Raw genomic sequence first — 18,747 nt, 5'->3', positions numbered from 1 at the left:
TCCCAGACCTCTTCTAATGCATCCCTTGACCCTATTTGCTTTGGTGGCAGCTGCCTGACACTGGGCACTCCAATTTAGCTTCTTATTGACTAAGATGCCTAAGTCTTTTTCCATGTCTGATTTCCCCAGCAGTTTCCCATTTAGTAAGTAATTGTAGCATCTGTTTCTCCTTCCCATGTGCATAACCTTACACTTATCTGTGTTAAACCTCATTTGCCATTTTTCAGCCCAATTCTCCACTTTACTCAAATCTCTCTGTAGTTGGAAACTGTCCTCCTTTGTGTTAACTACCTTACATAGTTTTGTATCATCTGCAAATACTGATATTTTACTGTGTAAGCCATCCACTAGATCATTAATGAATATATTAAATAGTAGGGGGCCCAATACAGAACCCTGTGGTACCCCACTAGTAACCCTGGCCCAATCTGAGTATGTCCCATTAATAACCACTCTTTGTTTTCTATCACTATGTAGGGAAGGTGACCTGACGGACGGACGTGTCAGTGTGGAGAGGGATAGGTTTGCACAGTTTAGACGGGTGTCGGTTACTACAGTGGGGAAACAGCTAGGAAAGTGTAGTGGATGTGCAGTACTTTGGGTTGACCATTAGATGGCAGGGAGGAGTGTGAGCAAAGGACTTGACATCAGCTTAGGGCTTTAGAAACCGTTGGTCATGGGGGGCGGAGTTACAGTGACAGGGGACCGGGAGTGCTATAAATACTGAGGGAGGGTTCCAGAAGATTCCAGTCCCCAGGGGGGGCCCCAGTGACAGGAGGACTGTGACAGTCTGTGTGCTGTGAAGAGACTCCAAACCAGGGGGACTGAGGAGAGAGAACATCAGGGGGTGGTCCTGACAGGAATACCGCAAAACAGACGAGACACAGAGATTAAACCGATGAGGCACAGAGGTTACGGACACCGTGTTAAGAAAGACATTGTGACCAGTGAAATTACTGTTGGTTTACGGGCCTAAGGTGGCCACAGTTACGGATCTGTCAAAAGTGTCAACAAGAGTAAGGGGACGGTACGTATATATACGTGCCTTACGAAAGTGCAGTGTTCTGTGGCGTATTATAACCAGAGAGCCCTGAGAAAAGATTGCGGAGTGCTGTGAGGCTGTCAGGCAGACAGCGGTCGAATAAAGCTTGGACCTGTTGCACCCAGCATCTGTTTCCATCTTGTCTCTGTTTTGTCTCTGCGTGGTAAGAAGAGGGACCACCCCCCAGCTCGGCCCACTGACCCTACATTTGGCGTAGTCAGCAGGATCGCCACCGCTAATACCCCATCTTCTGCGGCAGGCCTGCCTCAAGTAATGGAAAGAGATTTGGACTATGTTGCGTGGAGTGAAAACACCTGTGGATTACAACTGGCTTACCTGTGGATTACAAATTGGGAGCGCTGTGGTGACTCAGTGGTGCTGACAGAAGATCCGGGGCGGTACCAGGTGCTGCGCAAGATGGCGGCATTGCTACAACGCAGGGGAGAGGTCCGAGTGTTTGCAGTCATGTTGAATGGACTGGGGCCCCCTCCAATGTACCCCCGTGGACAGTAGTATGTGCCCGGAGGCCGACGCTACCATGTACTGGACCCTGGCAGATGGGTGGAAAGGTCTGCCAACGCCCCACCCAGCAGGAGGAGTGGCACAGAAGAAAAGCTTGGCTGCAGCTGTCTGGCGCCATTCGATTGCTGCCCAACGGACGGTATGAGACGCTGCGGGTGTCTGGGCATCGGCTGCCTAGAGTGGCAATGGAGGCGGGAGATGGAGCTGTGCCAGAAGTCGCCCTCAGAGTCACGGGTGAGCAGCGGGATACTGAGCTGGGGAGCGGAGCCTGAGCGGAGTCATCGAGAGCGACCGCCACCAATACCGGCAGAGGACTTCTCAGCGGAGCCCCCGAGTCCGGGTGGAAGGCCCGCAGGACAGTGGAGCAAGGAACGGAGGCTGCGGGGGAAACCGCGTGATGATGGGACGGAGGCCGCAGCGCCGGGGAAGGTGAGAGTACCCCTGGCCCTATCAGTGCCTCCGCAAGCGGCCCCCACCATTCTGCTGCAGCACGCGGCCCCCTGCGCACCGGAAGGCCTAGTTACCACGGGCCCCGTGGTGTATGCGGAGCTGAGCGAGGCCCCCACTCAAGTCCCTGAGCTACCCTGCCCGGAGCTACCAGTGCAGCGCTCATCCGAAGAAGACGCTGCTGCGCTCCACTTGCCAAGAGTAACTGCCTTGTTGGAACCGGCCGTTACTCCAGCTCCATTGGAAGTAATGAATGTGGCCTGTCCTGAGGCAGCGGTAATGCCGGTGCTGGAGTCGGTTGTGGCCGGCTTAGCGGATCCTGTGATTCTAATCCCCGAAGTCCCGGTTGTCCCCGTTTGCCATCTGACCCCAATGGCTGTTGGGCCGCAAAGATCATCAGCAGCTCCTGTCCCACAGTCTTTTTCGGCGGAGTCCTCCCCACCGGACTCCAGGGCCCTTGCTGTACCCTCTGTGTGGGTGGCAGAGGTGATCAAAAAGAAGAAGGCCCGGGAGCAGGAAGTGTGGAACCTGCTCCACACTCTAGGAGAGGCCGGCATGGAAAAAGAGAGGTCTAGGGGACGACTGGTCTATACCAACGTGGACCGGGGATGCGGGTTTATCCGTGACGAAACAGGCCAGAAGGTTTACATTAATGTGGCCTCAATTCGCCATGGTCGGGCTCTACATGAAGGGGACTTAGTGTCCTACTATAAGTAGTACTGTCCCCGCGGGTATTATGCGGTGGCAGTGCTAGCGGAGCCCGAAGGAAGCGAATCCCCGTAAAGAGGACTTGAATGGACACCCTCAGTATTCCCGGAACTCCACGGCTGTGGGGTCCCTCACTACTGACCACTAGAAGGCGGATTGAACTGTCAGGAGTTTGTAGCAGCGTTGTGCAGGTTATAAGGACAGTTGCGTTTAGAGTGAAAAAAAAAATGTTTTTGTTGTTGTTTATCTGATGCAACTATATTTTCTCTCTTTCTTTCTTCTTTCTATGTTCCTTGTATGGAAAGTATACGTAAAAATGTTTGCCTGACAGAACGGGGAAACGGAAAAGCGGAGGAGTGTCCAGGTCCAAGGAAGGGGGGAGGACGGAAGGGGATCTGCAATGTTATGTTGTTATATGTTGGTTTTAAAAGCAAAGGAAAATGAAAAATATATATAAAAATGGGGTACTTGTGATATTGTAAAGTTATTTTGTTGTATAAGATGCACAAGTAAAGGCAACAGGTCCGGGCAAGAGAAGGTCTGAGGGACCAACGGGAAGTGTGATATCCGAAGAGGGGTCTATGTGTGAAGAGGGTCTGGGAGACCGAGACGCCGACCATGACATGTAACTGAAAGAAAGGTAAAAGATGGAAGACGTGAGAAAGACAGCCGTCCTAGGTCAGGTCCCCAACACCACGGACACCCCTGAAGGAGGAAGGCGGGTGCTGGTAATGATCTGGTAAGTGTGATACCTCGATCATGGCGTACTGAATAGTGGAAGGTAACAGTAGGAGAGAGTAGGGGAAGGTACACGCCATAGAGAGAATATGGGTGTACCTAGCCCAATTTGAAAGATGCTGTCATGTGGCGTGCGCGCTGGTGAGTAGCAGTAGGCTGCTCAGTGCATAGTGCTCCCAGTATGGTTCGGCCCCCCACAGGTAGTGGGTTTGGCCGAACAGCTGGTCCGACAACAGAGTGTAGGTGAAGCTTCAGAACGACGAAGGCAGGGATGATGATTGTCGAGGACGACAATGGACAAAGGAAGGAGAGTGTAGGGAAGGTGACCTGACGGACCGACGTGTCAGTGGGGAGAGGGATAGGTTTGCACAGTTTAGACGGGTGTCGGTTACTACAGTGGGGAAACAGCTAGGAAAGTGTAGTGGACGTGCAGTACCTTGGGTTGACCATTAAATGGCAGGGAGGAGTGTGAGCAAATAACTTGACATCAGCTTAGGGCTTTAGAAACCGTTGGTCATGGGGGGCGGAGTTACAGTGACAGGGGACCGGGAGTGCTATAAATATTGAGGGAGGGTTCCAGTCCCCAGGGGGAGCTCCAGTGACAGGAAGACTGTGACAGTCTGTGCGCCGTGAAGAGAATCCAAACCAGGGGGACTGAGGAGAGAGAACATCAGGGGGGTGGTCCTGACAGGAATACCGCAAAACAGACGAGACACAGAGATTAAACCGACGAGGCACAGAGGTTACGGACACCGTGTTATGAAAGACGTTGTGACCAGTAAAATTGCTGTTGGTTTACGGGCCTAAGGCGGCCACAGTGACGGATCTGTCAAAAGCGTCAACAAGAGTAAGGGGATGGTACGTATATATATGTCCCTGACGAAAGTGCGGTGTTCTGTGGCGTATTGTAACCAGAGAGCCCTGAGGAAAGATTTCGGAGTGCTGTGAGGCTGTCAGGCAGACAGCGGTCGAATAAAGCTTGGACCTGTTGTACCCAGTATCTGTCTCCATCTTGTCTCTGTTTCGTCTCTGCGCGGTAAGAAGAGGGACCACCCCCCAGCTTGGCCCACCGACCCTACAACTAAGCCAGCTACCTACCCATCTACACACATTTTCCCCTAGCCCAAGCTTTCTCATCTTACTTACCAATCTTTTATGTGGGACAGTGTCAAACGCTTTAGAGAAGTCGAGACAAATGACATCCAATGATTCTCCTTGGTCCATTTGAGAGCTTACATCCTCATAGAAGCTGATCAGGTTAGTTTGACAGGAGCGATCCTTCATAAATCCATGTTGATATGGAGTTAAACATTTATTAACATTGAGATATTCCATAATGGTATCCCTTAGAAACCCTTCAAAAATTTTACCCACAACAGATGTTAAGCTTACCAGCCTATAGTTTCCAGGTTCCCTTTTACACCCCTTTTTGAATATTGGTACCACATTTGCTTGCCACCAATCAAAAGGAACAGACCCTGTTTCTATAGAGTCTTTAAATATAAGGAATAGAGGCCTCTTACTAAGGCGGTTCTGCACTTCTTCCTGGGTTAGGCAGGTAATACTTAATGGGGAGTTTACATTATCACTCTGCATTTCCCCTGGCAAATCCTTTTCCTGTGTGAACATGGTTGAGAAAAAAGTGTTTAAAACATTTGCTTTTCCCACATCGCTCTCTATGATTTCAGCCTCATTGTTCTTTAAAGGGCCGACACCATCAATTTTAATCATTTTACTGTTTATATAATTAAAGAATAGTTTGGGGTTTGTTTTACTTTCCTTAGCAATGAGTCTCTCAGTTTCCACTTTTTCAAAATGTATTTGTTTTTTACACATTTTATTTTTTCTCTATAACTTTTTAATGCTTCTTCATTCGTATCATCAGTGAAAAAATACAGGTTCCCACTAAGTAAAAGCAATCAAAGATCTTGAAAACTACAACAGTTTAATATGGTTTTTATTTCACAACATGAAAACTAGAGTTTCTGAAACCAACATTTCCCTTTAATTGAGTCTCTAGGTTGTAAGTCAACACATTCACATCAAATCTTAAGTCCTTCAAATCGATTCTTCCTTCTTATTGAGATGAGTGATTGTTGGAAAATCCTATTATCAATTCATTTTTCAAGAAAGACACAACTCAGGTCACTGTAAAACCCATAATAATCTACCAAAAATTTTCTACCCCAAAAATAATGTGAAGCACCATAAAGAAACTAGCTATGAGACGAAAAAAAATGTCTATCTAATGAAGGCAATATCAAAATAATTAGGATGATTATAATAAAGACTTAAAATGGGTAATCATTGTTAAATATATTCATAACGTTTATTATAAATTATTAACCCCTTCACCCCCAAGGGTGGTTTGCACGTTCATGACCGGGCCAATTTTTACAATTCTGACCACTGTACCTTTATGAGGTCATAACTGGAACGCTTCTATGGATCCCGGTGATTCTGACATTGTTTTCTCGTGACATATTGTACTTCATGTTAGTGGTAAAATTTTATTCAAATAACTTGCGTTTATTTGTGAAAAAAACGGAAATTTGGCAAAAATTTTGAAAATTTTGCAATTTTCCAACTTTGAATTTTTATGCCCTTAAATCACAGAGATACGGCACACAAAAAACTTGATAACTAACATTTCCCACATGTTTACTTTACATCAGCACAATTTTGGAACCAAAATTTTCTTTTGTTAGGAAGTTGTAAGGGTTAAAAGTTGACCAGTGATTTCTCATTTTTACAACACCATTTTATTTTTAGGACCACATCACATTTGAAGCCACTTTGAGGGGTCTATAGGATAGAAAATACCCAAAAGTGACACCATTCTAAAAACTGCACCCCTTAAGGTGCTCAAAACCACATTCAAGAAGTTTATTAACCCTTTAGGTGCGTCACAGGAATTTTTTTGAATATTTAAAAAAAAATGAACATCTAACTTTTTTTCACAAAAAAAATACTTCAGGTTCAATTTTTTTTATTTTACCAAGGGTAACAGGAGAAATTGGACTGCAAAAGTTATTGTGCAATTTGTCCTGAGTACGCTGATACCTGATTTGTGGGGGGGAACGACTGTTTCGGCGCATGGCAGAGCTCAGAATGGAAGGAGCGTCGTTTGACTTTTTCAATGCAAAATTGGCTGGAATTCAGATCGGACGCCATGTCACGTTTGGAGAGTCCCTGATGTACCTAAACAGTGGAAACCCCCTACAAGTGACCCCATTTTGGAAACTAGACCCCCCAAGGAACTTATCTAGATATGTGGTGAGAACTTTGAACCCACAAGGGCTTTACAGAAGTTTATAACGTACAGCGGTACAATTAAAAAATCATATTTTTTCCACAAAAATGATATTTTCACCCCAATTTTTATTTTCCCAAGGGTAACAGGACCCTAAAAGTTATTGTGCAATTTGTCCTGAGTATGCTGATACCCCACATGTGGGGGTAAACCACTATTTGGGCGCATGGCAGAGCTCGGAAGGGAAGCAGCGCCATTTGACGTTTTTGGCTGAAATTGAGATCGGACATCATGTCGCGATTGGAAAACCCCTGATGTACCAAAACAGTGGAAACCCCCCACAAATGACACCATTTTGGAAACTAGACCCCCTAAGGAACTTATCTAGATGTGTGGTGAGAACTTTGAACCCCCAAGGGCTTCACAGAAGTTTATAACATAAAGCCGTACAATTAAAAAATCATATTTTTTCCACAAAAATGAATTTTTCACCCTCAATTCTTATTTTTCCAAGGGTAACAGCACACTAAAAGTTATTGTGCAATTTGTCCTGAGTACGCTGATACCCCACATGTGGGGGTAAACCACTATTTAGGCGCATGGCAGAGCTCGGAAGGGAAGCAGCGCCATTTGACGTTTTTGGCTGGAATTGAGATCGGAGACCATGTCGCAATTGGAAAACCCCTGATGTACCTAAACAGTGGAAACCCCCCACAATTGACACCATTTTGGAAACTAGACCCCCCAAGGAACTTATCTAGATGTGTGGTGAGCACTTTGAACCCCCCAGTGCTTCACAGAAGTTTATAACGCCCGGGCGTGAAAATAAAAAATTCGTATTTTTTCCACAAACATGATCTTTTAGTCACCATTTTTTTATTTTCCCAAGGGTAACAGGAGAAATTGAACCCCAAAAGTTGTTGTCCAATTTGTCCTGAGTAAGCTGACACCCCATATGTGGGAGAAAACTACTGTATGGACACACGTCAGGGCTCCGAAGGGAAGTAGTGACGTTTTGGAATGCAGACATTGATGGAATGGTCTGCGGGTGTTATGTTGCCTTTGGAGAGCCCCTAATGTACCTAAACAGTGGAAACCCCCCACAAATGACCCCATTTTGAAAACTAGACCCCCTAAGGAACTTATCTAGATGTGAGGTGAGCACTTTGAACCCCCAAGGGCTTCACAGAAGTTTATAATGCCAGGGCATGAAAATAAAAAAATTGTATTTTTTCCACAAACATGATCAATTATTCCCCAATTTTTTTATTTTCCCAAGGGTAACAGGAGAAATTGAACCCCAAAAGTTGTTGTCCAATTTGTCCTGAGTAAGCTGACACCCCATATGTGGGAGAAAACTACTGTATGGACACACCTCAGGGCTCGGAAGGGAAGTAGTGACGTTTTGGAATGCAGACATTGATGGAATGGTCTGCGGGTGTCATGTTGCCTTTGGAGAGCTCCTAATGTACCTAAACAGTGGAAACACCCACAAATGACCCCATTTTGGAAATGAGAACCCCTAAGGAACTTATCTAGATGTGTGGTGAGCACTTTGAACCCCCAAGGGCTTCACAGAAGTTTATAATGCCCGGGCATGAAAATAAAAAAATCGTATTTTTTCCACAAACATGATCAATTAGTCCCCAATTTTTTCATTTTCCCAAGGGTAACAGGAGAAATTGGACCGCAAAAGTTGTTGTCCAATTTGTCCTGAGTACGCTGACACCCCATATGTGGGAGAAAACTACTGTATGGACACACATCGGGGCTCGGAAGGGAAGCAGTGCCATTTTGGAATGCAGACTTTGATGGAATGGTCTGCGGGTGTCATGTGCGTTTGGAGAGCCCCTGATGTACCTAAACTATTGAAACTCCCAACAGGTGACCCCATTTTGGACACTAGACCCCCCACGGAACTTATCTAGATTTGTGGTGAGCACTTTGAACCCCCAAGTGCTTCACAGAAGTTTATAACGCTCGGATGTGAAAATAAAAAAATCATTTTTTTCCACAAAAATGATATTTTTGCCCCCAATTTTTTATTTTCCTAAGGGTAACAGGAGAAATTTGACCCCAAAAATTGTTTTGCAATTTGTCCTGAGTAGGCTGATACCCTACATGTGGGGGTAAAACACTGTTTGGGCGCATGGCAGAGCTTGGAAGGGAAGGAGCACCATATGACTTTTTCAACTCAGAATTGGCTGGAATTGAGATCAGACGCAATGTTGCATTTGGAGAGCCCCTGATGTGCCCAAACAGTGGAAACCCCCAATTCTAACTCCAACCCGAACCCCAACACACCCCTAACCCTAATCTCAGCCCTAACCCAAGCCCTAACCCTAGCCCTAACCCTAGCCCTAACCCTAGCCCTAACCCTAGCCCTAATGGAAAAATGGAAATAAATACATTTTTTTAATTTTATTATTTTTCCCTAACTAAGGGGGTGATAAAGGGGGGTTTGATTTACTATTTATGGCGGTTTTTATTTTTGGCAGCTGTCGCACGCTAAAAGACGCTTTTTATTGTAAAAATTGTTTTTGCATCACCACATATTGAGAGCTATAATTTTTCCGTATTTTGACCCACCGAGTCATGTGAGGTCTTATTTTTTGCGGGACGAGTTGACATTTTTATTGGTACCATTTTTGGGCACGTGACATTTTTTGATCGCTTTTTATTCCGATTTTTGGGACGCAGAATGAACAAAAACCAGCGTTTCATGAATTTCTTTTGGGGGAGTGCGTTTACACCGTTCCGCGTGCGGTAAAATTGATAAAGCGGTTTTATTCTTCGGGTCAGTACGGTTACAGCGATACCTCATTTAGGTCTTTTTTTATGTTTTGTCGGTTTAATGCAATGAAAACTATTTTATATAAAAAATAATTATTTTTGCATCGCTTTATTCTGCGAGCTATAACTTTTTTATTTTTTCGCTGATGATGCTGTGTCATGGCTCGTTTTTTGCGGGACAAGATGGCGTTTTCAGCGGTACCATGTATATTTATATGCGTCTTTTTGATCACGCGTTATTGCACTTTTTGTTTGGCGGTATGATAATAAATCATTATTTTTTGCTTCGTTTTTTATTTTTATTTTTTAAGGGGTTCGCTAAAGGGGTTAACTAATGGGACAGTTTTATAGGGCGGGTCGTTACGGACGCGGCGATACCTAATATATGTACTTTTATTGTTTTGGGTTTTTTTTATTTTCAAAAAATTAATTTATTGGGGAATATTTTTTTTTTTTTACTAATTTATTTGGCGATTTTTTTTAAATTACTTTTACACTTTTTTTAATTTTTTTTTACTTTATTACATAGTCCCAGGTGGGACATCACTGTCCTGTGACAGATCGCTGACCTGTCACATCACAGATCACTGTGACAGATCAGCAATCTGTCACAGGCAGTGCACAAGGCTTCCTCATGCCTGCGCTTTGCAGGCACTGAGGAAGCCAGCTTCCTCCAGGCCCCGGAAGGCCCCCGTCACTATCTTGGATCCGGGGGCCTGGAGGAAAGGAGTCCCCCGCAGCAGCGCTGCACATTGCGCTGCCGTGGGGGGCTCAGGGAAGCACGGAGGGAGCCCCCTCCCTGCCGATGCTTCCCTTTAACTCCCGGTACACCGCGATCATGTTTGATCGCGGTGTGTAAGGGGTTAACGTGTCAGGGGCAGTTCGTGACCGCCCCTGACACATAGTGCCGGGTGTCAGCTGTGATAATCAGCTGACACCCGGCCGCGATCAGCGGCGCTCACCACGTGGGCGCCGCTGATCGCGCTAGACGTACTATCCCGTCCATGGGCATAGGGGCCCGGGTCCCATGGACGGGATAGTACGTCTGATGTCAGGAAGGGGTTAAATAATCATTCAAAATTTCATAAGCATGGTAAAAGGTCTGCTAAAAGACAAACATAACAGGATAATGATGGAAAATGATCAAAAAATAAGATCAATGAATTACTAATAAAAAGAAATGTGCACCCCAGAAAAATGCTCTCCTGGTGAATACAGAAATATTTAATAGAGTAATAATAATAATAATAATAATAAATGACAATATCAACTGCCATACAATAGTTGGCAAGGTAATTCCATACAAAGACTCACCTGACCAGATAACTCAAATTACATGAAACAGTAAACAGTAATAATGTAAAAAATTATATATATTACCTAGATTATTTAACACCTAGATCCTATAGAGTACTTGGAGCCTATGTACCAGTATAAAGACTACATCTAAACAAAGTTCATTAAAACATGTCACAGTATGTAACATCAACATGCATATGGCTAATATAAAGTAAATATGGCCTATGTATAAGGAGCACATCTAGGCAAGAATCAATGACACCATATCAAAATATATAGCAGACAAAATTCATGTCACTGTGTAACCCGCGCCTATAGAAATTATTCTACTATTTGTACAAAGAAATGTAACCTAAAAGGTAATTTTCCCCAAACCAAATACTGGACTTCTGCTATAGTGCAGAGATGAGCGAACTTGTTCGGATAATGTTCGCCAGTCTCAAATTTGGCATCAACCTTACACAAACGGATTCGTGTTGAGATTCCCAAGAATTTTCCTCAAAATCAGAAAGATTCTGCCAAAGTGGGGGGACATATTTGATGAGGAGAGGGAGTGGGGAGAGTTTAGAGGAGCGGCGGACTGTAATTCTTTTTTTTTGTTTTTTTATTAATTTAATGTGTGGAGATTCCAGCAGCCAATCAGGGAGCAGAAACCATTCACAACGTCCAGCCACAAGGGACCTTGGACCCGTGGAAGCGCTTGCAGCGTGAAACGGCCATAGTCCTCCATTGTCTCCACCTCTTCTCCCTTGCCACTATGTTTTTACCTGCGTCTGAATAAAGTACAAACGACTGGAATGGTGAGTGCTGTCTTCTATTTCTTTGAACATTTCTGCTGCGCTGTTTTTCTGGCTGGCACCCTGATCTTCATGTTCTACTATACCAGTTCTTCCAGGAGCTGTACAAGTTGGGTGCATTGAGACTGGCATTCCTGCCTGGTGCTGAGTCACACTACACTCCTCTCTGCCCATTTGAAATCCAAAGTGCTGCTGATTCTGTGGAACAGCTCCCTGTCATCACTTCAGCATAGAAATCCTTTGTGCTAATTGTGCGGTCTCGCCACCAGTCCACATTTCAGCACATAAATCTTTTGTGCTAATTCTGTGGTCCAGCCACTCTATCTCAGCAAAAAAATACTGATTGTTAATTTAGTGACAGGTGACTGACAGGTCTGCTTTGTGAAGCAGCTGGTGAAAAGAGGGGAGGGGCACAATCAATATGAGTGGCAAAAATTGAGGTCATGGTGGAAGGGGGAATAGGTATAGTGTTCGAGGTGTACGTTGGGTAAGAGGTAATGCTACTGAAAGCTCAACTGATCAAACACCAGCTCATCCTAGCCAAAGACAACTGACAACATCTTTTACTGGACGGGCTACTCAACTCCCTTTCTTTGGCAGCTGCACAGCAATATGTCTTGTAGATCATTTTTGAAATGTGTAGACATGAAAACGCGCGTCGGGGTACCGCCACTACTCAAGGTAACATAGTAATGCCTTCCATGCATATTTTCTCACATTTCAGCTTTCAATACCTCTTATATGTACACCTTTAACTTTGCCACATGGCTTAAACATTTAATTGTTTTACCTTGAGTCACATAATATTTTTTCTGGACATTTAGGCATATATTTGAGCCTCTTTACATTCAGCCCCTTAGTACTAATAGGACCTGTACTGATTCTATCTTATTTGGGCGTTCCTTCCTTTGTCCTGAGATTTGTTTGCTGCTATTTACATATCTATTCACAATGAGATTGCTTCTTTTTTCCATATATTGTCATGGAATTTTCTTGACGGATTATTGCTTGCCTTATTGTGTTTTTTGCATAGTTTTGTCCCTATTTCATGCATATTTTATATTATTCTTTTAAATATGTATTACAATAAAGCTTTGTAATTTTATTATTTGGCATAAAGCTTCTTTTGTTTTTTGTATGTATTAATTTTAAAGCTGTAAATGCTGTCCCAGACCCTGTCTAATGCATGGCCCATGCCTGCCTGCTGCACCTTTATAAAATTTCCACTGTGGGTCAATTGATGCCCCTTTTCTTAGTGTCTGACCTTAATTTCTGGAAATGTTTTGAATCCAAGTTGGGTCTTCTTCATGTGTGTTGCCTGAATTTGGCAGGGCTCCCAGCCCTGGAGGCCTACACTGGTCTGTCACCCACCTCTTAATTTCAACCTAATTTCAAAGCTGCAAATGCTGGCACAGACCCTGTCTCATGCATGGCCAATGCCTGACTGCTGCACCATTATAAAATTTCTACTGTGGGTCAATTGATGACACTTGGAGGAATGGGCCAAAATCCCTGCTGCAGTGCGTGCAAACTTGATCAAGAACTACAGGAAACATCTGACCCCTGTAATTGCAAGCAAAGATTTCTGTACCAAATATTAAGTTCAGTTTTTCTATGTATCAAATAGTTATTTCATGCAATAAAATGCAAATTAATTATGTAAAAATCATACAATGTGATTTTATGGATTTTTTTAAAGATTTTGTCTCATAGTTGAGGCGCACCTACGATAAAAATTACAGACCTCTCCATTGTTTGTAGGTGGGAAAACTTGCAAAGTAGGAAGTGTATCAAATACTTATTTTCCCCACTGTAAGTGGGCACATCTGCACTTTGAATATTATTAGGTAATATTTAGGAATTATTTCCTTCAAATTTCCAATATGTTGTCTTATGTCTTCAGTTTGTGGTTTGTGTGACCTTATTTCTTGTAAGAAAAAAAAAATGTATCACAATCATTATACAAATATTGTTAGGCTCACCAATGTCTCTGCTACCTGTTTCCGGTGTGCCTCACCTGCCTGCTGCACTGATGCCCATGGCCAGTGTGACCACTTGGACTTTGAACTTTGAGGATCCACCACACCAAGGTGATCATCTTAGCAAGAGTCCTTTGTTCAATCAGCAGTTCCATGTCTTCTTTCCCCTTAGGAGAGCTATGATGCTAATATTTCCTGTACTTTTATTCTCTGGAACTCCCACCCAGGGCACTCTATTAGTCTTGTGTACTTCATTCTGTCTAGACCAGTTACCTTCAGGAGTTATAAACTCTGGGTCTTACTGCTAGATGTACTCTCCCAGGACCCATCTCGGGAGAATCATCCTGTCTCTCAGTATCACCTTTCCTCTTCACTGCTTCCCTCCAGTTCACACTATCTGTCTCCCAATCGCTTCTCACATTAGGGGCACCCAAAGATGTGGCACTGCTCATATTGAATGTTAGATCCTTTCTATATGCACTCCAGGTCCTATCTACCTCAGTACCAGGAAACTGTCATTTTGCTTTCAACTTAGTCCTTCCCACTCTGGATTAGTCCCAAACATTAACTCTCACTTTCCCTACTGTCGAGCATCATGCCTTAAATGGGTTGTCCGGTCAAAACCGATAAGTCTGCAGTCACACTGTGTGACTGCAGACTTATGAATCCCCCCAGAGAACGCACGGTCTGCTGCGGTTATTCGCCGGTTTGAGATTCGTGAATGGAGGGTATGTATGAATTATTCATACTCCCAGCCAGTCGGTGCAACCTCACTCCATACAGTTGCATGAAGCGATGCTGTGCCCTCTAGTCGGACACGCCCACTGGCCGGCTGCGTCACTAGATGGGGCATAGCCTCAGCTCAATACAAGTTTATGGAGCTGGCCACGCCCGCTGTCCGGGGCATGTGTAACTCATACATACCCTCCGGTCACCTGTTTGAAATCGGCGAATCACTGCAGCACACAATGCATACGCTGCAGGATTCATAAGTCTGCAGTCACACAGAATGACTGCAGATTTGTTGATTTTGACTGGACAACACCTTTAACAACATTACTAACGGAAGTACACCTTGTCGTGGCTGGAGTTCACTTATTCATTAAATTTCAGTGTTCTGACGCATAGTGTATGATACATTATATATTTATATAAATATTTATAGATATATAGATATATATATACAAGTATATGTGTACAGATATATGTATAATTATATATAATGCATGTGTATGGATAAATGAATATATAGATATAGCTTGTATTAAGTAATTATTGTATATGAAAATGGAAATGGGAATTTGGTCAGGATTAATGGAGTCCTCAATGCTGAGAAATACAGTAGGATCAGAGAAGTGTCAGTATGGCTTTAAATTTATTGTCCAGCAAAACAACGACCCTAAACACATAGAAAATGTGAAAATGTCACTGAGAATTATCTTGAGCGTAAAGAAGAATAAGGAGTCCTGGAAGTGAAGCTATAGCCCCCACAGAGCCAAGATCTCTTCATCATTGAGTCTGTCTGTGATTACATGAAGAAAAATCCATGGAAGACCTGTGGTTAGTTCTCCAAGACGTTTGGATAAACCTCCCTACATGTTCCTTCAAAGACTATGTGCAAGTGTACTTGGAAGAATTGATGCTTTGATGCTGATTTGAAGCCACGATATGATCATCATATGAAATATTGATTAGATTTAGGTTTATCTTGCATTTTGTTAATTGGCACAAATAAACTGTTAACACTTCTATTTTTGAAAACTTTCTTACTTTGAAGCATTTTTTCCTCAACCGCCTAGAACTTTCGCACAGTACTATATATATATATAGCGTCCATCTGTTATTTATTGCATGTGCATTGTTCCATATCTTCTTTATTCCTACAGATGGTACAAAATGTTGATACTGCCCAATTCCCAGCAATATTTATTAAGAAAAATTCCTCTGAGATCCAAGAACTACATGAAGACTGTGTTTCTCAGCAGAATGGAGACAAGTGATTTTGTTAAAGAAAATAACCCACCATTAAAGAACAATTAATATGTTCTCACTAGGCATAACAAGCAATTCAGGCAAGGTATTTAAATTGTAGTTTAATGATGAATGATGGCCTTACAGATTTTCATGGACTGATGTTTGGCATCCAAGGTGAATGACTAGTAATAGATGTTATGTTAACACTTTCACCAATGCTGATGCTTAGATTTTCTATAGGTGTACAGCATGGAGATTTAAAGACTAATTTAAAGCTATGGTGTGTAGCTGTTGGGTGTGCCAAGGTAGCAGTCACACCCAGATCCTGGTGCTTGAGGAAGTCAAAAGAACATTTGGTTACATAAGACACCAATATTATAAATAGTAATTTAGGGGTTAATGTGTTGGGGGCATGAGATCCATAGCAAATGGATCATTAAAATGAAAGTCAAATCTGTGTCTGTGTTATTGCTACAGTTTTGCTGATCTGAAGAATCATACTGGCAGGTCATTTCTACCATACAGTGAATGCTGTAAAACCCCAAAAATGGTAGAATTGCATTTTTTTTCATCATTTCATGCCACTTGGATTTTTTTTTTCATTTTTAGTATATTGTATGGTAAGATCAATGATATCATTCAAAAATACAACTAGTCCTGCAAAACGCATAAAAAATATAATAGAAATCCAAAAATGAAAAATTATCCATCCTTAAGAGATTAATATAGGAGACACAGATCAGAAACAAGCAGCACTGTTATCTAAAAAACTGTTTTATCATTGTGCCAGTGACCAATTGGTAGATTTACTCAGCTGTGCCTCTCACCATCAATTTTTAACTATTAGAAGGAAACATTTCCTTTAATATAATTGGAACAGTCCTTTAACGTAAAGGACCAATGCGGAGCATTTCAATTTAGAGCTTGCATGTAAATGGCTTGCAAATGCCTGTTTTTACCTAGTCTATTAATGTACTTTTAGCAGCATTGATATCAGAACTTACTTATTTGGAGTACAGACAATGGCAGTAAAAGGGTCAGCACTTGTATTTCACTAACTGGGGATAAGCAGCTATAGGAGACTGTTCTGATAAGCACAAAACTCAAAGAAGGAGATGGGCTGATCCATCACTGCCACCATCTGTACTCCAAATAAGCGTGTTCTGATTAGAGATGGGCGAACCCAAACGGTAAAGTTGGGGGTCCGTACTGGACACCTACTGTCCGTACACAGACCCTGAACATGGATTTGTCCCGGAAGTCCATGTTACTGTTCTGGTTCGGCAGCCTGAACAAAGTTTGTTGAAAGATTGTAGTGCAGCCAATCAACAAGCCTTTACTGTGTGGGCACTTCTGACTCTGTCACAGCCATGGCTGTGATTGGCTGATTAGTAATGTGAAAAAATAAATAATTAAAATATGCGGGCTTTCCCCTATTTCCCCTCAGCTGTCAGCTTTAGCTTGGCTGGTTATCAAAAACAGAGGGGTCCTCTCTCCAATTTTTTTAATTATTTAAATAAATAATAAAAAAGCATGGGATCCCCCATTTTTTATATCTGGATAAGCTAAAGCAGACAGATGCGGACTAGTAATCTTATCTATTAGATGAGCCAATTCTGGTGCTTTGCCAGGCTGTTCCCACTTCCACTGGTGTGGTGGCAAGTGGGGTAATATTTTGGGAGTTGATGTCTGCTTTGTAATGTCAGCTGAAATCAAGCCTAGGGGTTAGTAATGGAGAAGCGTCTATCAGACACCCCCATAACTAAAATCATGATCAAATATAATAAAGACACACACAGAGTAAAGTCCTTTAATTGAAATAAACACTCCCTGACAACTTTATCCCATTTATTAACCAAAAAATCAAAAATCAAAGGGATACTTACCTCTCTGCTGATAATCCATAATGCTCATGTCCTACGATGATCCAGAACTCAGCTACATCCTCATTGTGTGGAGAACAGTGAGATCAGTAATTTGACCGCTCACCATGTCAGTTAGAGCATGCTGAACTGAGCGTGAGAACGCAACTGTGTGTGACCAGCGGTGACATCATTAAGGTTACCGCCTGTCACAGGCAGCCGTGTTGTCACGCTTAGCTCACTGTGTTCTAACTGGCATGGTGTGCGGTCGCATCACTAATGTCACTGCTTACCACACCATTTGGATGTAGCTGAGTTGGAGGTCATCGTGCGACATATGGATTATCAGCAAAGAGTTGAGTATAACTTTGTTTTTTATGTTTACATTAATAAATGGATAAAATAGGATAGGGGAGTGTTTATTTCACTTTAAGGACTTTTGTGCGTGTGCCTTTATTAAATTTGACAACTTGGTTAGTAATGGAAGTGTCTGATAGACAGCTCTCCATTACTAACCCATGGGCTTGGTGTCAGTGGACATAATCAGCTGACATCGACCCCAAAAATATTACCCCACTTGCCACACCAGGGCAAGTGGAAAGAGTCGAGCAAATCTTATGGATACGCCTTTTCTGAGGCGGCTGCGGGTTGCAATTTTTAGGCTGGGGATATCAATGATCCTTTCCCAGTCTGAGAATACCAGTTCCCAGCTGTCTGCTTTAACCACTGGTTTTCAAAATTTAAACAATTAGAAAAAACAGCATGGGAGCCCCTCTACTTTTGATAACCAGCTAAAATAAAGCTGACAGCTGAGGGTTGAAGCCCGCAGTTGTCAGCTTTATCTGTGCTTGTTATCAAGAATAGAGGTGACACCACACCATTTTTTAATTTATTTATCAGCTAAATGGACAGGTGCCAGCTGGTGAGTACTTTCATTGACGCATGCCTGCTCTCACTGCCATCAGCGAGGCCAGGCGTACAATAATGAGAGTAGTACTCTCTTCAGCCGAGGCCTGTGACTGGTGGTAATGTTTTCACAGCTGGTCACTACTGCAGGCTCACACGCTGTCATCTGTGTGACAGTGTGGGAACCACTGCAATGAGACTGGCGGTAACATGTACAGATCAGATGACAATATGGGAAACGGCAAATGTTCACATCCCCCATTCATTTGAATGGGGTTCGGGTTCGGGTTTGGACCCAAACTTACACGGGTTGCACATACCTACCTCTGATATCAATTCAACTAAAGGTCAGCAATAAGCTGTAGAACATCACTGGTTTGGAAGCCACTAACATGTATTTTTAGAATGAAGACAAATCACTTCATAA

This window comes from Dendrobates tinctorius, unplaced genomic scaffold (assembly GCF_039654945.1).
Source record: "Dendrobates tinctorius isolate UK_male_01 unplaced genomic scaffold, ASM3965494v1 ptg000039l, whole genome shotgun sequence".
NCBI lineage: Eukaryota > Metazoa > Chordata > Amphibia > Anura > Dendrobatidae > Dendrobates > Dendrobates tinctorius.
The sequence above is the reverse complement of the archived record's forward strand: the minus strand, read 5'-3'. Positions refer to the sequence as shown.